This window comes from Astyanax mexicanus, chromosome 8 (genome assembly GCF_023375975.1).
Source record: "Astyanax mexicanus isolate ESR-SI-001 chromosome 8, AstMex3_surface, whole genome shotgun sequence".
Classification (NCBI taxonomy): domain Eukaryota; kingdom Metazoa; phylum Chordata; class Actinopteri; order Characiformes; family Acestrorhamphidae; genus Astyanax; species Astyanax mexicanus.
In genome coordinates this window covers 14,641,670-14,663,919 of record NC_064415.1, presented here as the reverse complement: position 1 = coordinate 14,663,919, position 22,250 = coordinate 14,641,670, and the positions used below count along the sequence as shown (strand labels likewise).

Genomic DNA, 22,250 nt, shown 5'->3' with positions numbered 1-22,250 from the left:
TCTAGTTATTACAGAAAGCAGTGGAAAGTTCTCAGAGTGAAAGGCAGAACCGGAGCAGTGTGCCTATCTTATAATGATTTGCACAATGATGAGGCAGCTTTATCAAACCTGATGATAGGTCAGAGCATCTACCGCTCTAGTGATAATGTAGGTTTGGAATAATTCCTAACATTTTTATAATTGAAATAAGTAATGATGCAGCACATAAAAACATATTGGACTGTAAATATTAAAAATAACTCATGGAAAATATGTAGTGAAGTAAAGGTAAAAGAAGAAGAAACAAATAGTAATGAAAAAGTAAAGAAGTTCAAATACAAATTACAATAATTTTTCAGATATTTTTTTACTTCTTCTCCTTATATTAAAAAAAAACAGTCTGAAAACACTGAGGAGGCATAGACCTTTTATTTATGAAAAATATTTATTAAGAACAGCTACACACAGCGCTGCAAGTCAAGTGCATAATGCGGACAAGTAGAGGAGCTCACGCGGTTCCAGAGCTGCATGATCATAACTTGTGAAAAACACTACTTGATTCGTTACTTTGCTAAACTGTAATTATCACGCCATAGCTTTATATAAAACAAAAATAGCATAAACAAAACAGACGCCTACGTCAGAGCACGTCGGGTCGGGCCTCGGGTCGGGTCGAGCCTCGGGTCGGGTCGGGCAGAGAATCTAAGATCCAACCTGTAAGGATTCTCCTCCTACTGCTCCTCTCCTCTCACGCCTTTTTCCAAATTCTTTTAAATCATTGGCTGATGCACAAAATGTCAGGCAGGTATTTCACACGTTTGATTGGCCAATACAAGAAATGATTGACAGTTGGTCTATGTTGTACAAAATTATTGAAAGTATCCCCGCCCATTCGCCACGCCCATTGGTTCTCCGGGCTGCAGTTACAGCGGCGCAGGGAGTTCAGTCGGACGCTCGGGGATCAGCGGTGTGTAAACTGAGCGCTAAAGGCCTCGAGACGAAAGAATAAAACACCACAAACTTAATAACTAACATCTCAGATGCATATAGAACATCTAGATCTGTACACACAACTCAAGGTAAGCGAATTTAGCCAACGCATTCAGAACCTGCAAAGTTCCCCTTCGTTACTTTTGTTCGTTGGTCAGCTAGAGCTAAAGCTAACGCTAGCTAACCGATCTCAGCTTGTTGAGTCTAACGATGCAATTATTCATAACCAATTATCTCAGATATTATTTGCTGTGTGTGCAGCAATTTCTGTGTTTTTCTGAACTTTACATATGCTCCGCGCTGATCTGCCCTAACGCTACACTTATAGAAGCGCTGAGCTCCGGTTATCTGATCGCTCCGAACATCTAACCTAACCTCTAGCTACCAGCGCCATGTTGGATCCACTGACTTCGGTTGAACGATGAAAACGCCGCTGAGTCTGTGTACAAGAACCCAGTTACTGATATAAATGCGCTCTATGGTTAGCCGTTTAACCAGTGCTGGATTTAATATGGGAACCAGGTCCGTGCCTTTCTAGTTGTAATCAACAGGTTTAGGGTCTCGTTTGAACCCATATAAATGAACACCGTTGTTTTGATTTGTTAATGCCTGTCGTGATGGATGGATGGATGGATGGATGGATGGATAGATGGATAGATAGATAGATAGATAGATAGAAAATCCAACTCAGTAGTGTCACTAAATCATTTTAAACTTTTAATTTCTAACCACCTCCAGACAGCCTGTAACTGTTTTAGTTGTTTTTCTTTTACCTTTTATTTTTTTTATTTTGTCCTTTTATTCATCCAATTGTCTGCTTAACATTTTAGACTGTATCCTTATATTCGGAATTATTTTATTTATTCTTAACTGATTCTTGTTATTTTTGCTCATCTGGCTAAATATTTTATTTATGAAAATTTTCAATAATGAAAACAATACAAAAGGCTCTAGTACACACAAAAATAAATGGGAAAAGTAAAAAGGGACAATATAAAAAGTAAAACAAAAATTAACTGTAATAGTGCCTTGATCAGTTAAATAAAAGTTTACTAGGATTAATGTGTAATTAAGATAACTAAATGTGGAGATAGTTTTCTTCTAGCTCTTGTTTAGTGAAAATGTTTGAAAGCCTAGTTTAATTCAGGTTTTCCTCTTTTCTGCTCTCCACTGAATGGATTTTACTGAATAATGGAAAATTATAATTATTAAAGACTATGCTACAATTTTGTATAAGTAAGATCTTGGATTAGATTAGATTAGCATTCTTACTCTGAGAAGTTTGATAAATATGGGCCAATGTTTTAATTTAAATTATAGTATTATGTGGTCAAACAATGTGTCTCTTAACTCAAAATAGCTTACCCAAAGCCTGAAATTGTTGTGGGGAGAGTAACATTATGTGTAAGGTGTTTTTTTTACTGTTAGCTACTTATTTTATGTTAACAGTTATTTAACATAAAATAAGTTATTTTTAACGGGTCTTATACTGTTTGCAACCAGCTAGCTTGGTCCAGCAGTAAACAGCATGTTTGTCAGCTCCTGCTGTTTTAAAAAATGTGGTTTTATTCAGTTGCAAACATTTGATGCCTGCAAATCCCTTTTAAATCACGTTTCTCCTGTGAGAAAATCAAAGACTGTATTTTTCCGTGCAGTGCCACATATGTCCACTGAGAGGAGCTACTCGATTATTTTTTTAAATCCTTTTTTAAAAGCAGTTCTTCTCCAGTTTAGCATGGTTGATGGCGGCTGAGTGAATTAAAGGGTCTCTTAGTAATTATCTTTAAATGTACGTTAGAAATAAAAGCAGTTTTAAATGTGTGTACTAAAAAATGTGAGTCCTTGATTCTGATTGGACATTCGGTGAGCTCATTTACATTTTCTCAGTCTTGTCGGTGGGACGTCTTGAAGGGTTACCGTGAGGTATTTTATAGGTCTTAACGGCCCATCAGCGTTTCACTTGTACTTCGAGAAGCTGGCGGAGAACTACAGCGAATTTTTCATAATTCCTTCTGTTTTGTAACGTGGGGAATGACTCCCCTGGTTGTGAACCTTTGTGGGTATCGCTTCTCGGCCTTTTGGCTAAGATCAAGTGTAGTATCTGTTCTTATCAGTTTAATATCTGATACGTCCCCTACCCGGGGACCATATATTAAATTGATTTTTGGAACAGGGAGATGGAATAGGGGCTTGCTCCGTCCACTCCACGCATCGACCCGGTATTGCAGTACCTCCGGGAACGGTGCACCCCCCCTCTATCGGTTAAAGACAGACTGGAAAGGATCTCTCAGAGTTGAGCAGTTTAAATAGTTTGTGATGTGCTGAACATGCAGTGTGATTTAACTCTTGGTTGTTATGCTTCTTTTTTTTTCGCTTTTTATGTTAATAATATTACTATCATTGTGCAGCTGTACATCAAAAAGTGTATTAAGTGTTTATAGTTGCGTTCGATTTGTTACTCATTTTACTAAAGAAGCTAAAGCTGACTTCATTCACACGAATTCCCAGTTCCACCTTAAATGCAGCATTAGTTACCTCAGTGTTGACATTACTTTGAATGAAACCCATGTCTCAGTTAAGGTGGAACGGGAATTAGCTGTAGCTTTAGCCTCGTGTTTACACTGCGTCCTGAATTTGATACTAATTTCTGTGGTGATTTGTTTATGTTTTGCTGCGTATAATAAACATAATCAGCACAAAGAAGCGATATTAAGAAGTAAACTCTTCAGCAGAGCTTTTGGTGTGTTTCTGATACCGTGATGAATCTGCTGACGGGGGAAAAACTGAGTGAGCGGTGCAGTTCTCACACAGCTCCTGTTTTGGGTCCAACACTGTATACCCAAACCGTTTTCTTTCTCCACTGATTAAAAAAAATGCTGGAGAATAATTTTTTGTTTTGTAATTAATTTGCTAGCTGGCTAACTGTAGCTGCTATTTTACTTAGTGTTGTGGAAATGCGAGCAGTTTCGCCAGTACGGGGCTTCTGCTAAACTCTAGCTGAGTGTAACGTGTTGAATCTGCTGATGGTGAAAAAAGCGAGTGAGGTTTTCTGCGGTTTTCTCAAATCTTCTGTTTTTAGTTTACACGTATAAAAGTAGTGTTTATAATGGAGTTATAGGTTAGAATAAATATAAAACACTGTTCTGTGAGATCTGCTGAGGAAGAATTTGGGAATCAGGGTTTTTCTCCTGTGTTTTGTGATTGGGAATTCGTGACTGATCTGAACACTTCTTATATATTTATATGAATACATTATATTTTTGCATGTAAAGAAAAGTGGTGGAGGTCTGTTGGTGTGTCTTTAATTTAGCATGTTTATTGTTTCTTTTTCAGCCTGTGTGTGTGATTTAGGTTTAGAGCTTGTTTTATCTCTACATAAGGAAGTGTTTGAATGCTCATGTTCACTCGCAGTGCATCATGGGAAATGCAGAGCAGTGTTTATTTGTAGTTAATAGAAAGGAAACCTTCGTTTAGCCTCATCTAGTGTATAGTGGATGAGCTGAGTGTGTGTGTTACTGTAGATTTTAGTGTTTGTGTGTGTAATGATTATGGTGTTTACCGTCTCAGTGAAGAGGAGAGCTGGAGGTGGCACCCCTCCTCGGTCTGCGTAGAACTCATACTTACCTGGCAGGGGAGATACCATGATCAAGAAGGTGGTTCACCCAGGGTGAGGCTCGGCCATTGCACTCCGGTTGTGCTGACCCCTGCGAATTCCCCAAATGTGGGAATCTCGACTGCATAATTTCTGGTAGTGGGGGACTGCGTTCGCGCTCTCCCCTGATTTCACTGGTCAATAATAGAAGTATTTTCTTTAAAAAACATTGGGGCATTAAGATGTTTTTGTACTAGTTCATGGGAGATGTAGTGGCATGTTATTATAGAGCATGAAACTGTACATACACAATATTAAATAATATATGATGTGCTAAGCAGAAGAGCAGGACAGATAATAATTAAATATAAACTGTAGTGCTGAGAATGGCCCACCACCCAAATAATACCTGCTCTGTGGTGGTCCTATAGGGTCCTAACCATTTGAAGATCAGGGTAAGAGGAGAATAATAAGCTATGCAGAAACAAATAGAAGGAGAACAGTTTGTAATTGTTGTAACTGGATCCTAAATGATCGGTGAAACTGAAAAAATAAATAAGAAGTGTAGAAAAAAGGAGGCGGTCAAAATATTCTGAATGGACTGTGTAGTTTTTATCTATACTTCAAGAAAACAAACATGCAAAATGTTATTGCCAATAACTGCCAGTGAGTCTTTTACATCTCTGTGGAGAAATTTTGGCCCACTCTTTTTTGAAGGGGCTTTCGGGATGAAGCAAGTGTGGTAAAACGTGTGAGGAAGGAGCACAATTTTTTTGTAATTTCTAAATAACTATTTTGAAGCGATAAATTGTCATTTCCAGTCCTTCAGCTTGTTTTTTATTAAGCAATTCAGAGGTGGACTTGTTTGTGTGATTTGAATCATTGTTCTGCTGCTAAACCCAAGTAAGCCTGAGCTTGAAGTCACAAACAGGTGGCCGGACGTTCTTTTAGAATTGTTTGGCAAACACTAGATTTCCTGGTTCCATCTATTACAGCGAATTGTCCAGGCCCTGAAGCAGCAAAGTAGCCCAAGACCATTACACCTCCACTGCCATGTTATTTTTTGAAAATGATGTTAGTTTTATGCCAGATGACTCAGGACACACACCTTCCTAAAAATTCCACTTTTGTCATTTCAGTCCAAAGAATATTTTCCTGTGGATCATCAACATGTTTTTTTGGCAAAGGTGAGATGGGCCATTGTGTTGTTTTTAGTCAGCAGGGTTTTTGTCTTGGAACTTTCTCATGGGTGCCATTTTTGACCAGTCTCTTTCTTGTTATTGAATTATTAACAATGAGCTTAACAATGAGGCAAGTGAGACCTGCAGTTCTGTAAATACTGTTCTGGGTAATTTTGTGACTTTTTGCATGAATTGTCCATGCCCTTTTGGAATAATTTTTTTCTGCTGGCCACTCCAACACCAAACACGTCAGCAAACACTTTTTCACACAGGGTTGGAATAGTTTGGATAGTTTTCCTTTGAAATCATCGTTTAAAACTTTTTTTTTTTTTTTACTATTTAATTTGTCTGATATTAAAGTTTATTTGATAATCTGAATGTTTAAATGTAAGTATGACTCTGAATGTTTAAATGTAAGTATGACTTATGCAAGAAAAACACAAAATATAACACTAATCATTTAAATTAAGGCTTTGATTACTATTGGACTTAGGTTGTCTCACAAAACTACACGATATATGAAGGAGTCAGACATTAAAAAATATAGCTGAAAAATGCAACCAATATGACTTACAAACAGATACGCCAAGAACTTTAACACAGCTTCCTTTTCAAAATGAAGTACTTTAAATAGTTCCATAAACACTATAAACAGATCTAAATTATTCAGTGTTTAAGAATTCAAAAGAGAGATTTCTTTTTTATCATTTGTTGGGAATAATATGCATGCTAAAAATACAATATTTACATGCAATTTTATATTCAGGAAGAAACATTTTTACTAAGATATTTATAATAAATTAATTAGAATTACATTTAAAATTAGAATTTTAAAATGCAAAGATTTTGAAATTTGCCACCAAAAAAAAGGGGAAAGTAGTTCTAGACTTTTGTAATTAGTATGTGTGTTAATATATTTTAAATCTACAAGTTTTTATTAGTGGATTTTAAAGTGGTATTTTACATAAAATGATTGTGTAGTGTTTATGCAGTTTGCGAAGAGAAGTGTTCCTGTTGACTGCAGCTGTTTAGTAGGGGTGGGTTTAATGGCTTAAAAAGAATATTATATTTCAGGATGTTTTTGTGATTACATTTTTTTTGGAGATGTAAGAGTAAAAATTAAATGGAATTATTGCTGCACAAATGTGTAATATATATTTTGGATTGTTCTACCAGATTATTTTTTCAATTGACAACTTTTAAACAAATTAGCAATAAATGTATTACAAATGTATCTCTTTATACTACTCTCCCATTCAAGATCCAATCTCAGTCTTTTATTCAGATGTTTATAGTATCACATGCATTTCTAGCCTTTTAATCTAACCCAGGGATTTTAAAGATCAGTGTATGTATACTGTTAACTTGGGTATTCTCCGTATAGCTTTCCCAGTCTGCACATACAAAAACGGACTATAGTACTGGAAATAAGTGAGCAGATATGTAACACATGATATGGAAGAGGGCAACAAAACATTTTGGAGCGATGCTGAAATGAAGGATTTGTTTGTGTATGTTTATATTGTGGCTGAATGTGTTAAAGAGCACAGCTTGAAGTGTCATACTTACTGACATACTTAGTTTCCCCATTATTATTATTCCCCAATATTACCATGTAAACATGTTGATCAGTGATTATGCATGCTTTGATTTAGTATATTGAGGATTTGTGGACTAAGCAAGCATATACAGGTGCTGGTCAACGAATTAGAATAATTTGAAATAGTGCAATCGTGAAATTCTTTGAATGCATTTTTTGTGCAGAAAGCAAATCAGGTGTTCACCGCACCTGTCCTACTCGTTAGACTAATCACAGAACTCGTTACCTGGAAAAAAATTTGCTCAGCTGAGCTTTCCAAAAGGCCCATTTAGGCCATTTAACTGTGACACTGTTGTTTTATTGAATTAGAATAATGGAGAAACCGTTTCATTGAATTAGAATAATTTTTATTATAATTACAATCATCACTTTCTCAGTATTTTGTGGCTGCGCCCTTGGCTTGTATGACTGCCTGAAGTCTCCACGGCAACGATTTGACCAGCTTGTCGCAAGTTTCCACACTCACAGCTTCCCAGGCAGTGGCGATGTTCTGCTTCAGTTGGTCCAGCGTAGTAGGCTTTCTGTCGCGAATTTTCCGCTTGACGATGGCCCAAAGGTTTTCAATGACATTGAGGTCAGGCGAGTTGGCCGGCCATGCCAAAACTTCAAGCTGTTTTTTAGTGAACCAATCTTTGGTCGACTTTGCCGCATAAGCCGGTGCAAGATCGTGTTGAAATATGAAGTCTTCTTCGCCGAACTGTTCCTCAACAGTCGGAATCAGGAACGTTTCCAGAACATCTTGATATACGGCAGCATTGACAGTCTTCTTGAGGAAGCAGAGTTTCCCTACACCTCGAGCGGACATGCATCCCCAGACCATAACGCTCTGGGGAAACTTGACGGATCTTTTCACGCACTCGTGGTTGTAGGTTTCGCCACCACGACGCCAGACACGAGGACCTTGGTCACCGAAGGAGATGCAGAAGCGTGATTCGTCACTGAAGACCACTTTCTGCCAGTCTTCAGCAGTCCACTCGCCGTGTTCTTTGGCCCACTTCAGCCGTTTCTCCATTTGTTTCTTGTTCAGCATCGGTTTTACTGCTGGAACGCGAGATTTGAAGCCGAGTTCGCGCAGACGACGGTAAGTGGTTGATCTGGAGACGTCAGCGCCGGTCTGCTTGTTCCACAAGTCGGTGAGCTCGGAAGTGGACTTGAACCGGTTGCTGACTGCGATCTTTCTCAGCTGCTTGTTGTCGCGAGCAGAAGTTTTTCGGACGCCGGAACAGTTGGTGCGCTTGCTGCAGTTTTTCTTGAGAGCTTTGCAGACGGAAGACTGGCTGATGCTGAGCTGCTCAGCAATTTTAGTTTGGGTCAAGCCTTGTTGGCGAAGGGCTTGAATTTGAGCCACTATTCCGATTGAGAGGTCGCGCTACTTACCCATGATTGATTTTACAACTTAGAAATTCTACTCAACCCTGACTTTATACTGCACAGTGAACACTTTTCACAGAAAACAAAAATTCGAGCATTTATTCTAATTCAATGAAACGGTTTCTCCATTATTCTAATTCAATAAAACAACAGTGTCACAGTTAAATGGCCTAAATGGGCCTTTTGGAAAGCTCAGCTGAGCAATTTTTTTCCAGGTAACGAGTTCTGTGATTAGTCTAACGAGTAGGACAGGTGAGGTGAACACCTGATTTGCTTTCTGCACAAAAAATGCATTCAAAGAATTTCATATATATATATATATATATATATATATATAGAGAGAGAGAGAGAGAGAGAGAGAGAGAGAGAGATTTATGATGTCTGTGTTCTATATGTAGGCTACTACTGGTTTATCTTAAGTTTAAAATTTGTTTAACTACTGGAACTCAACTGTGGGTTCATTTCATCCCATGTGTTAGCTAGATAAGTGTCTGTCTTTACTTATTCTTATTGTAAGTGAAAGGCCTCCTTCATTGTTTTCACAAGCGTGTTTAATTATTTAACTACTATTTTAAATGTACAAATACAGAACTTGCTTAAAGTCCATAAATAATGGTTTTCTGTTACTTTGAGAACGTAATGGACTATTTTTCATGGCAGCGCCACATTTGACCACGTAGAGGCGATGTTCGATTACAAAACACAATACTTTTAATTCAATTCAATTAATGTTTCATTAGTTTAGGGGTATGTATGATGGTTCTGCAAATTTAAAGTTTTATTTTAACGAACAATCAGACATTAAAACAGTTAAAACTTGTGAACTACAATTGTGATTCCTCGTTTCTTATTGGACAGTCGGTGAGCTCATTACCATTTGCTCTGGTCTGAACTCGTTGAGGTGGATATAAGCGTTTATCGTGCAGTATTTCACAGCTCTTAACGACCTGTCAGCGCTACTCTGTACGTTTAGAAAGTGTTTGTGGATTAAAGCGCTATTAATTGTTCTCCTGTTTAGTAATGTGGAGAATGACTCCCCTGGTTGTGAACCTTTGTGGGTATCGCTTCTCGGCCTTTTGGCTAAGATCAAGTGTAGTATCTGTTCTTATCAGTTTAATATCTGATACGTCCCCTACCCGGGGACCATATATTAAATTGATTTTTGGAACAGGGAGATGGAATAGGGGCTTGCTCCGTCCACTCCACGCATCGACCCGGTATTGCAGTACCTCCGGGAACGGTGCACCCCCCTCTATTGGTTAAAGACAGACTGGAAAGTGGCTCTCAGTGTTGAGCAGTTTAAATAGTTTGTGATGTGCTGAACATGCAGTGTGATTTAACTCTTGGCTGTTATTCTTCTCCTTCTTTTTCGCTTTTTATGTTAATATATTACCGTCATTGTGCAGCTGTACATCAAAAAGTGTATTAAGTGTTTATAGTTGCGTTCGATTTGTTACTCATTTTACTAAAGAAGCTAAAGCTGATTTTAGTCACACGAATTCCCAGTTCCACCTTAAATGCAGCATTAGTTACCTCAGTGTTGACCGAACTTTGAATTAAACCCATGTCTCAATTAAGGTGGAACGGGAACTAGCCGTAGCTTTAGCCTCGTGTTTACACTGCGTCCTGAATTTGATACTAATTTCTGTGGTGATTTATTTATGTTTTGCTGCTTATAATTGACAGAATCAGCAAAAAGAAGCGAGATTAACAAGTAAACTCTTCAGCAGAGCTTTTGGTGTGTTTCTGATACCGTGATGAATCTGCTGACGGTGGAAAAACCGAGTGAGCGGTGCAGTTCTCACACAGCTCCTGTTTTGGGTCCAACACCGTATACCCACTTTCTCCACTGATTAAAGAAAAATGTTTTTTTTGTAGTTAATTGGCTAGCTGGCCAACTGTAGCTGCTATTGTACTTAGTTTTGAGGAAATGCGAGCAGTTTCGCAAGCACGGGGCTTCTGCTAAGCTACAGCTGAGTGTAATGTGTTGAATCTGCTAATGGTGAAAAAAGCGAGTGAGGGGCTGCGTTTTTTTCAAATCTTCTGTTTTTGATCTACACTTATAAAATCAGTGTTTATAAACACGTTGTAGGTTATAATACATAAAAAAACACTGTCCTGTAAGATCTGCTGAGGAAGAATTTGGTAATCAGTGTTTTTCTCCTGTGTTTTGTAAATGGGAATTCGTGACTGAACTGAATATATATATGTTATATTTTTGCATGAAAAGAAAAGTGGTGAAGGTCTGTAGGTGTGTCTTTTATTTTTGCATGCTTATTGTTTCTCCTTCAGTTTGTGTGTGTGATTGAGGTTTAGAGCTTGTTTTATCTGTACATTACAAAGTGTTTGAATACTGGGCTCATGTTCACTCGCAGTGCATCATGGGAAATGCAGCGCAGTGTGTATTTGTAGTTAATAGAAAGAAAACCTTCGTTTAGCCTCATCTAGTGTGTAGTGGATGAGCTGAGTGTGTGTGTATTACTGTAGATTTTAGTGTTTGTGTGTGTGTAATGATTATGGTGTTTACCGTCTCAGTGAAGAGGAGAGCTGGAGGTGTCACCCCTCCTCGGTCTGCGTAGAACTCATACTTACCTGGCAGGGGAGATACCATGATCAAGAAGGTGGTTCACCCAGGGTGAGGCTCGGCCATTGCACTCCGGTTGTGCTGACCCCTGCGAATTCCCCAAATGTGGGAATCTCGACTGCATAATTTCTGGTAGTGGGGGACTGCGTTCGCGCTCTCCCCTGATTTCACTGGTCAATAATAGAAGTGTTTTCTTTTTAAAAAACATTGGGGCATTAAGATGTTTTTGTACTAGTTCATGGGAGATGTAGTGGCATGTTACTATAGAGCATGAAACTGTATATACACAATATTAAATAATATATGATGTGCTAAGCAGCAGAGCAGGACAGATAATGATTAAATATAAACTGTAGTGCTGAGAATGGCCAACCACCCAAATAATACCTGCTCTGTGGTGGTCCTATAGGGTCCTAACCATTTGAAGATTAAGGTAAGAGGAGAATAATAATATTTATTTACTCAGGTTTTATTTGTCTTATATTAAAGTTTGTTTGATAATCTGATGTTAATATGTAAGTATGACTACTACTACAAATATATATATATATTTTATGGGAATGATGAAAGAAGAGTAACCTAGTGTTAAAATCGGTTAAAGGGAGATATGAAACGTTTTTCTGTGTTGATCTGTGAGTGCAGATGGTTTAATAGTCAGTTTAGTGGAAAACTAAAACGTTGTTGTTGTTTTTTAGCTAAAGGGACATCCTCCATTTTCTTTTATGTGTGGATATCATCCTGTGTCTGCTTAGTATTTAGACTAGTTTTGTTATACTGAAGCTGCCCTCTCTTACAAGCTCCTTACGCGAATTCCACTTCCACCTTAAATGGTGCTGTTCTTACCGTTGTCTTTATAGGAGTCAGAATGAATTAATTTCTTACGCTTTTTTTTTTAAATATACTGTTCTTTTTTTAATGCATTAAAATCCTTATTTTGGTTGTATCTTTTGTTCTTTTTTAATCACCTTTTACTACCTTAACTTTTACCTGCTACTTTTATTTAGGTTATCCATATCATACCTACTACGACTATTGCACACAGCATGTTCTTATATGGTGCTTTTTATTTTTACCAATTACATATACATTTAAAATAGACACAAGTGCAGCACAGTTTTATAAGGGGTTTGAACACGTCTGAACACCGGCCTCTGTTAAGGTGGAACGGGAACTAGTCGAAGCTTTACCCACGTGTATTTAAACACTTTAGCAGAGCGTCCGGTGTCTTTTTGCTACACTGTTGAATCTGCTGACGGGGAAAAGAGAGCTAGCGACGAGGGCTGCGGTTCTCTGAAACACTTTCTCAGTTTTGCGTCAACACATATAAAGGCAGTGATTATAAACAAGTTACCAATTCCTAAAATAAATAAAACCGTTCAGTGGGATCTGCCGAAAATTAGCATTAAAGTGGCCCTCCCGGTGTTCTGACGAGTTGTGCTACACTGTCAAACCGCGTTACCCGAGTGTAACACCATATTTGACAATGCTTCCGACAGAAGTCTCTGTAGGAGATCTGGAAAACCCAAAATCAATATATTGGGGGGAGTTAAGGAAATATGTTCGAGTAGAATTTGTTTATTCCTTGTCTTTTTTATTTACTTATTAACACATGAAAACACAAAACAATGTGGATCCGCGCATGCGCGCTGGTGGTAAAAGCACATATTGATGGGTAGCACAACTCGACAGAACACAGGCGTGTTTTATGTTCAGGAAGTCGTGACTGAACACTTTTCTGTTGATGTTACTCCCGTGTAACCGCGAATGAACGAGAGGTTTGTCTTTTATTTTAAACGTTTCACATTTTTTACGTTTCACATAATTTTATAGATCATAAAAAAGAAATGTTTGAATATTGTGTTTTTGTTTTCACCCAATGCATCATGGGAAACGCTGGACTGTATGGTTTTGTAAGAAAACACATATTTTGCCTCATCTAGTGAACAGTGGAGCAGCAATGTTTAAGTCATGTATTTTAGTGGATTTCAGTATTTAGTTGTGTAAATATTGTGTGTTTTACTGTCTCAGTGAAGAGGAGAGCCGGTGGTGGCACCCCTCCTCGGTCTGCGTAGAACTCATACTTACCTGGCAGGGGAGATACCATGATCAAGAAGGTGGTTCACCCAGGGTGAGGCTCAGCCATTGCACTCCGGTTGTGCTGACCCCTGCGAATGGGGGTGCGCCGTACCGTAGTGCAACTTCCTCGCGATGTGATTGGATAATTGTCTACGTTCATGATGCTGTATGTGTCGATTTATACGTCAGTGGGAGGGACAGAGTTTGAGGGCGCTGATTGGTTGTTTGTCTGTCAAACCTCTAATCCACGTGTGTTTTGTGTTTTCCTGACAGCTGCTGTCTGTTGCCGTTTTACCGGGTGAACTATAACCTTTTGAGGGCATGTTTTACAGGGATGCGACGATTCTGAAGCTTTATTCCTCTCATATTTAATAATTTTCGTCCAAGATTATTATGTGAATTGTTCGTTTTGTTCATTCTGTATGTGGTTTCACATGGATTTTTTCCTTATTGTGTTTCTATTGATCTCTGTGAGATAAATCCCTGATAGTAAATATATTTATGATCATTGTTCACTGTATATACCTACTCTTTTCATATTGTTTGACATCTTTCTTTTAGCTTATATTTTTACAGTCTATTCATTTTTTACAATTTTGTCTTGCATACTCTTTTTACTTGTATTGATTTTTTTTTTCATGTATTCAGTCATGAAGCATTTCACTGCAAGTATACTGTATATTACTGTATGACTAATAAACTCTGAACTTTTAGGCTAATAACAGTGTGTGTCTACATAATTATAATATATATTCTTATATTTATTGTACAATACATAGGAAATCAGTTATTCTTTTCAAACCCTTTCTGAATTTTACAAGTTTACTTTTTTTTTTAGCACTTTATAGTTGTTATTGTTATGACTCAGTATAAATCAGCACCAGAAATCTGGCATGTAGGGCCATGCACTGTATAGGCAAATAATGTATGTGTATAAAATATAAATAGATATACATATATATTCATGTTTATTCATGTTTAGTTTTAAATCCACTGAATTCAAATTAATTTAAAAACATATTTTAGGCATTATGTAAAATGATGAAAAATCGTTAATAATTGTTCCAACAAACACATTTTATTAAAAATGTTTTAAAGTGTTAACAAATGTAGCATTATAATTAATCATATAAAGTCATTCAACTAAACACTATCAACAAATTTTACATTAAGATGTACATAGTTACAAAGTCTTTTTTTCTCCACAACATACATATACTGTAAAGTTACATCACGTTATCAATTAAGTGCATGAAACTGGGAACAAAGTACAAAATACAGCAAAAATATAAATAACCATTGGCATTAGAATAATTAAGAATATAAAGTCATTAAACACTTTCAAAAACTTTTACATTAGGATGCACATATTTACAAAAAAAAAAACATTTTTTTTCCAGTAACCAAGAACATAAAGCATACATAGAACAAAAACAGCTAACAACACGCAAAAGTGCCATCATTTTTACGGGGCAGAATATATATCCCTGGGTTGCAGACAGGGAGATTTTTTTTACTTGTGAATGTCTGGCTCTTACTTCTGAAGGCTGTTCATTCAGCTTGTACTGCGAAGCTCTCGCCCATAGCGAAGAGCTGCTTGTACTGTGTGATGCGCTAAGAGTCTGAGTGGAAGGCTTTGAGGGCACAGTCGGAGGGACTGATGTGGGTGGACCAGCAATTCCAGAAGCTGCAGTAGATGCAGGCACTGGTCTGGCGATGGTACAGGTGGCAGGTGCTTTCTTTACCAGCGGTGGCATTGGTACAGCTAATGTGAAAGTGCAGGCATCCCCTCTGCTCAAAGGAGCTTCTCAGCCTGTGGTCCAGTGGTCTTGTGCAGGAGCTCCTGTTGGGGTTTGAGGAAGACCTTCTTCTTGTCCCTGTAGTATCGGGCCTCTTTGGTTGGCACCAGTACGGACTGCCGACGATGAGCAGGGGCATCTGGGTTGATAATGCAGACCGTTGGGATTGCCATCTTCAGTTGTAGCTGAAAATTAAAGTAAAAGTAAAAGTAAAATTATTAGACGTAAAATGTGGCAGTAGTAGTGTAATAGTTAGTATTTAAGTACCAGCTTGTTTCCTGTCACCACTAGATTATTAATACTGGAGTATCTAAGAATAAGCAGCATGTTATTGTTGGGTATGTTGTAAGTAAAGCTAGTACAGTTTTATATACATTTATATATTATATAGACAAAGGTAACTCCAATGGACCAAACTTCTGAAAGCAAGCATATGACTCTGCTTTTGTTAGAGTTAATATTCTAAAGCATATCTGAGGAATGTGAGGCATAGTGATGGGCTTTGGTAAGGTTAGGATGTTGGATGGAGCACCATCATTCCCAAAACACATTTTTACACCTTTCTGCACCTTTATGGCATTCGCTATGGTGTCCGTAGCTTGTAGCTATATAAAAACTAGATGAAATTGTAATTTTAACTATTTTTAAGGCGAAGTGCAGACCCACAGTGAAATACAGAGATTACCCCCAACGTATTTAGTGCTCGCATCATTTAGCCTCGTGTAACTGAACACATTTAACGTGATATTGAACTGAAACGGACATAACTGAAGCCGGGATGGGTAACTATAACTTAAAAACATTCAGATATATAGTTTTTACTTAGTTTGCTAGGTTAGCTAGCTAGCTAGCTAACAGATCTCCGACGTGGAGTAAGCTACGGAGACATAGGAGCTAATTAGAGATAAATCCGCCGTCCAAAAAGCTCTCTAGAAGGCTAGCTAACTAATTAATGGTATTAATCAAACATCGACTTGAAAAAACATGAACTTTACCCACTAAATATGTGTATAAATCTTATTTTTTAACAGAGGGACTCACCGCACACTTGCGTCCGTCAAAGCTAGCGCCAGATTCACAACAGCGCCGACGGTGAGCGAACGGCGGCCCGCGATTGGTCCGGACTCGTCTAGGGCGGTAGTATTCAAATATCGGCAATCGGATTGGTGTAGAGTCTACAGTGACCGTAGACTCGACCGTAGACTCCCAATCAGATCGCGTAATTCGACCGTAGACTACCAATCAGGAGCCGTAACTGTCTACAGTCACCGTAGACTTTGCACTACCGTAGACACAAAGCCTGCGAATTCCCCAAATGTGGGAATCTCGACTGCATAATTTCTGGTAGTGGGGGACTGCGTTCGCGCTCTCCCCTGATTTCACTGGTGAAAAATAGAGGTTGTCATGGACATTTTATGCATGCTTCAACTCATAAGAGTCCATGGTAATGTACAGTGCTGTAAAATTACATCTTATCATTTATCACTTTGTTTTTTAACTAAAATTCTAGAATTTTGTATCAATATTGAGATTTGAGTTTACACAGAATATTGAATGTGCTACACTGCACTGTTTATAAGTATAGAAAATAAATGGGCTGATATCAATGCAGCAAATAAGTGAAGAGAATTTGGTGTTGGTGATCATCAGCAGTTAACTGTATAATGTAAATCTAAGCATGTATATTAGTAATTAAAAGCCCTTCTTTTAGAAATGACCAGTAAAAAAACTAACAGTGAAAGTCTACTACGTCTCAGCTACAAGTTTTTTGTGAATGTGGGTTACCTGAAAGAGTAAGCATATTATTAAAAACTCTTGTAAGCTATGAATTTTTGTATAAAATTTATCATTAAATTACTAGCATACCTGTTTGCAAGTAAACCTGTTTTAAACCTTTGACTTAGTGTTTATGGCTGGTCTTTACAAAGTTTCTTAAGTGATAATCAGTGTAATTATAATGGACAAGCAGAGGTCAAAGGTGGTCTTAACCCATGTAGAAAGTGACCCACATCACAAGTGTGCAGATGAAGAGATTCAGGAATTTTATTACTAATTAGCACCAAACAAGTGTTAAAGGAAACAAACAAGCAGAGTCAACAGTAAATGAAATTCGTTTATGTCAGCTGAATGTACTTGTTTACTTATGCCCATTAATAACTACATACATTTTTTTGTACAGCATTTTCAGGCAGTCACCTTCAAGTGTGACTCATAATCATGGCCAGGTGATGACAAAGTGGCAGTGGCAAGCCAGGGTGTGGAAGGTAAGATACAGACTACATTTACATAGGGCTACATATACTAATTTACTACCTTGTTTAATTATTATACAATACCATCCCAAGTAATGCGTAGAGAATTCTTAAGCCAAAATATGTTTTCCAATCTACCATTAGGTGGTGAAATTATGGGAGAGCATGAACGCAGACCCTCCTACTAGAAATTCCTACATTTCCAAGTCAGGATTCGCACTTGGAATTCGCACACGGGAGGAACGTCATCCTGCGTAAAAACAACCTTCAACCAACCCAACATGCTGAAATTAGCTAGCCAGCCTCTGAACAGTGTTTCGGCTACTGGTGTTGATTTGTACAACACTCATTGAGCTTCACTCAGAATGCCTGGGAAATGTTAGCTTAACCAGCAATGGCTAGAAACCAGATGGAGCAAAAAAGCACATTATAGCATGCTGTTACTGCCTGAAGAAATTTGACAATGGAAATATAGATGAGTTAGCACTGAAAAAAATATGAAAGGAACTCTGAACTGTAAAAAGGATAGAAGCACATTGCAGCTCAAAACCATAGCGGCAAGGGGCAAACCATATCATCGCTTTCTTTCATTCACACATTTTCTATTTTACTAGGGGAATAGTGAGTCCAGTGCCAGTCTGAGTTCACAGTGTTTAAGTAGTGCATCTCTGGTTAGTTAGCATGCCTCAGCTGGGATTGTAGCCTTGTCTCAGCCCTTCCTTCGAGGCACTATTTGTTATTTTAGTTTGTTATTTTGCCTTTCTTATTTTTGGCAGCAATCCTGGGTGGAGATCTAATCTCTGTTGGGGGGTACGCATTCGCACATTGGGGTTCAAGCTCATGGCCCGTATGTAGCGAGTTGTGCGTTTAAAGTCGCCTCGAGCCTGGTAAGCTACTGAAGACTAGATAGGTTTAGTTAGTTTGGTTGGTGATTTTGAAGAGGCTTACTCCACTCTTGTACAATATTTCTGCTCCTCGATGGTTAGATGGATAAGTCGGAATGTTTTCTGAGCCCCAAGATTGATCATCCGCATGTGGTGTTTTAGCTGTTCCCTTGTGTTGTAGTGGCAGACAACAACCTCATTCGAGACTGCAGTTATCGTTGCCGGATCTTTGGCTCTAACAGCTTTGATAGCAGCTTCAAGTCTGTGTGGTTGTAGGCCAGCACTGCCCCAGCTAGTGCACACTTAAAAGCAGCATACTTGGAGTGAGACTCTGTGCAAATGACGGCATTAAATCGGTGGATCCACTGAAAGATGTCCAGACCCACGACTATCCTACCGTCCACCCAAGGCTGGAACAAAACCTCCACTGTGGTTCGGCCCTGTGCACGGCAACACCAGTGATCAACGTACAGGATTTTAGGAAAAGGTTGATTTGGCCATCAGAAACCTGTCCACAACACCTCAGCACATTGGATTCTTTGGAGACTCCTCAAGTCAGAACAAAGGATACTATCTGGGGATGCTAGTTTCCGATGCTGGTGAACCACTCGACAGAGCCTGCACCTTTCCAAGACAGCTTCATTAGCACCTAAAAAATATGTTAATGTCACATAATGCACCTTGCACAGTCAGATTCTATTGTTTTTAAGTAATTTATTAACAATGTTTATAACGGAGCTCTTTAAAAAGAAATGGAAGCTAATCAGTAAAATGTTTTACAATTAGCATTATGTATTGATTTACATATTTTCTATGTGAAATCCCTTTTCAGCCCAGTGGTAATAGTAGAGAAGATCTGGCTCATGTAGTCCTGAACGATACTGGCCTCTGCCAACAAGAAGGTATGTCACAAGAGCTTTTTTTTTCGGTTCTGTCCCTTAAAAGTGCACAATTTTCCTAACCACACAACGCCTGTAAACTAATTTGGCTTTAAATTGTGTAGAACACGCTTCGTGTTCGATGTACTCACTTGCTGGTGAGGACAGCAGGGAGCATGGCCTGATGGCTTTCTAAACAACCAGCAGCACACTTGATTCTACTTGCTTAATCAGCTAGTCTCAGCCTTTAAACAATTGTTTGGTTATAAAGGATATGCCATTGCTTGGCTGAAATGAAAACATAGACCCTCACTGGCCCTTTACGGATCAGAGTATGGTGACCCATGCGCTAAACCATACCCAAGTTGAAGGCCTTCTTGCCAGATTAAGGACCAGTTTTGCTGCAGCAACATGTTTTCCACCAAAACGGGGTGTTGTATACTAAAAAAAGAAAAATAAATTAGTATTAAGTAGTAAAACACTTAGTGCAAGTGGTATCATATATACTTCTTAATAAATTAAAAAAAAAAGCCAAAAACATACTTTTCTTAATCTTACACTGATAGAGATTTGACATTAATTAATGTGTAGAAATCTCACTGATTGGGAACAGAAAAAAAAGAAAATCATATATTTACCACATGCAAATACTTAAAACTGTTTTGAGGAAGAATGCTCTTTAAATAATAATTCTAGCAAAATTTGTGCACCAAAAACTAAAGAAGACCCTTTTGAGGGTAAAAAAAAACCATCAAAAGTAAGAATAGAAAACTTGACTTACTATTACTACGTTTAATGTTTGTCACTATGTTTGGAACTATGGATATGGGTGTAGAGGGGCTGGCACAGTTGTTCACTAGTGGTCTAAAGAAATACATACAAAAGTACAACCATTACAAATCACTTTAATACATAATAGTATATATATATATATATACACACACACACACACCTATTCCACACCTTTACAGAGTGGAATCCGCATACACAGCTCTGACGACCCCCAAAAAGTGATGTCTGTCTTTTGAGCTGAGCTGGACAAGTCTCTATCTGCAAGAAATTCAAATAGGACAATTTACTGTATGCATTGTTAATATGTGATGTAATGTAGCTAGCATTAAAACCAATTGTTAAAGGACAGTACTGTACCAAAACGTGAATGTGCCGTTATTAAATAAGTCATTACAAAATGTAAAATTCTGGCTGCAGAGTCTAACTGGACTGAACTGGTACAAATAAACAAAACTATCCCAAACACATTAAAATCACTACATTGCAGAGCCTTGATTTATAATGTGATTAATGCTTGCCTTTTGATAGAGCTCATGCCACATTCTCTGCCTTGGGGCTGGCCTGTTCCCTGCCTCCAAAGGGCCAAACACCCGGAACAGCAAATGTCTTCAGCCTGGCCACCCACTCCTCATCACCCATCGCACAGTGCTTTTTTTTAGATGTCATCTTAAAGACCACAAGAACAAATAAGTAACGTTACATTACTACAGTTAAATGTTAGCTACAAACATAGCTAGCTAGCTTAATAAACTATTGTTGCTACAGCTAGTTAGCAGACATGTATAAGGTACTAGAGATTGAGACTTGAGTAAATGTACAAGTACTCTAACAGTGTTCTTTAAGCATCTTACTTAAGTAGAAGTACTAAAGTATTCAACATTTTTTCTACTCCAGTATTGCAAGTAGTTTATTTTCTACTCAAGTACTAAAAGTAAAAGTATTGTGTTTAGTAGTTATTACAGAATGTTGTTTGAATATCATATTGTTTATATTATTTCAGATGTTAAGTCTAAAGGAAACTTAAAACAGCACAGGAACAGGCATGAACAGGGCAGAGTACATTTATATAAAGTCTTCAGTTACCTCTCTAAATAAACTTACCCAGAAGAGAGGCTAAACAGCAAGCCATTAGAATATTTTAACAAATTTTAACAACTGAAGCTGTCAAAGGCCAAGGGATTAGAGCAGCTTCATCAAACCCTGCGAGAGTATAGAGCATCTACCCGCTCTGGCTTTAGTGATAATGTGAGTTTGGAATGATTCCTAACATTTGATGAGCAGGGCGATTCTAGAATCATAGGTTTAGGGGTATTGAGCACATGTCAAATCAAACCAGACACACAAACTATTACAGTACAGGGACAGGTGTGTAACTTCTTAAACATCTTTTCAACAGATAAGGAGATATAACATTTAAAAATATTTCTATTTAAAAAAAAAAATATCCTAAAGCTCCGTTACCTGGTCTAGTTTAAATAGCGAAATGTGGAAAGCTACTCAAAACAGTACTTTATAGGGCATCTGCTCACACTGAACAATGAAATACAGTTCATATATTTATTAGTTTTTTTGTTACTTGAATTTGAATATGGCCCTTAATTATGGAAACCAACCCAATATCCACCACTGACTGAATGACTGGCTACACTCACACAGTATCAGGATTGGGACATCAGGTCAGATAACAGAATAAAGAGCGCTGTTTAATGTTGTGTGCGCACACGTGATCGTGCTCAGAGGAGAGAACGTAGATTATTATTGTTGGCAGTTCTTGAGCCCCTAAAAAGGACTGGTGACGCCCCTGGTAACAAGTAACAAAGCATCACATAAAAAATGTATCGGAGTAAAAGTATTAAACCACAGATGCAGCATTTTACTCCTTATGTACAGTAGTGAAGTAGTTCTACTTTGTTACTATACATATCGGCTAGTTAGATAGGTATATAAATTTGTTAACCTAGAACTCTATATGCGTTGCTGGGAGTTGGAGCAATGTGATTGGTAAGAAATGGAGAGGCGGCATGGATTTTTGCTTGCAACCAAACATTCAGCTTCACCTGCAACACGCAGCTGTTATGATATAAATTACTTTTGCAAGGGGGTACTTTGTCTGCGATTCCAAAGGACAGTCAAGAAGACCCTGGCATGTGGAGGTGGACTGACTGCGGCTCTTTTTTCAGTGGCGCAGGGTTTTTTGGCTGGACTGCTGGCATTGCAGCTGAACAAGAGGCTGAATAGCAGCCTCCAGAGTCTACTTTGTATTGTTCTCGGG

At 38.1% G+C, this 22,250-nt stretch overlaps 1 long non-coding RNA gene and 5 other non-coding genes across 9 annotated transcripts; all 6 read left to right on the top strand.

Moving 5' to 3' along the window:
* Positions 1-848: 848 nt before the first annotated feature.
* On the top strand, positions 849-21,774 carry LOC125803931 (uncharacterized). 4 transcript variants are annotated; one of them, XR_007440419.1, is made up of 3 exons: positions 849-1,058; positions 17,352-17,436; positions 17,569-21,774. It is a non-coding gene; the product is annotated as an uncharacterized LOC125803931 (long non-coding RNA). The 4 variants fall into 4 exon arrangements; XR_007440418.1 differs by lacking the exon at positions 849-1,058 and adding an exon at positions 12,504-13,072; XR_007440420.1 differs by lacking the exon at positions 849-1,058 and adding an exon at positions 13,090-13,425.
* LOC125804084 (U2 spliceosomal RNA) lies at positions 3,032-3,222 on the top strand. Its single transcript, XR_007440583.1, has one exon. It is a non-coding gene; the product is annotated as a U2 spliceosomal RNA (small nuclear RNA).
* LOC125804059 (U1 spliceosomal RNA) lies at positions 4,586-4,749 on the top strand. Its single transcript, XR_007440559.1, has one exon. It is a non-coding gene; the product is annotated as a U1 spliceosomal RNA (small nuclear RNA).
* Positions 9,774-9,964, top strand: LOC125804083 (U2 spliceosomal RNA). The gene has a single exon (XR_007440582.1). It is a non-coding gene; the product is annotated as a U2 spliceosomal RNA (small nuclear RNA).
* On the top strand, positions 11,298-11,461 carry LOC125804053 (U1 spliceosomal RNA). The gene has a single exon (XR_007440553.1). It is a non-coding gene; the product is annotated as a U1 spliceosomal RNA (small nuclear RNA).
* On the top strand, positions 13,375-13,534 carry LOC125804077 (U1 spliceosomal RNA). Its single transcript, XR_007440577.1, has one exon. It is a non-coding gene; the product is annotated as a U1 spliceosomal RNA (small nuclear RNA).
* Positions 21,775-22,250: the final 476 nt, after the last annotated feature.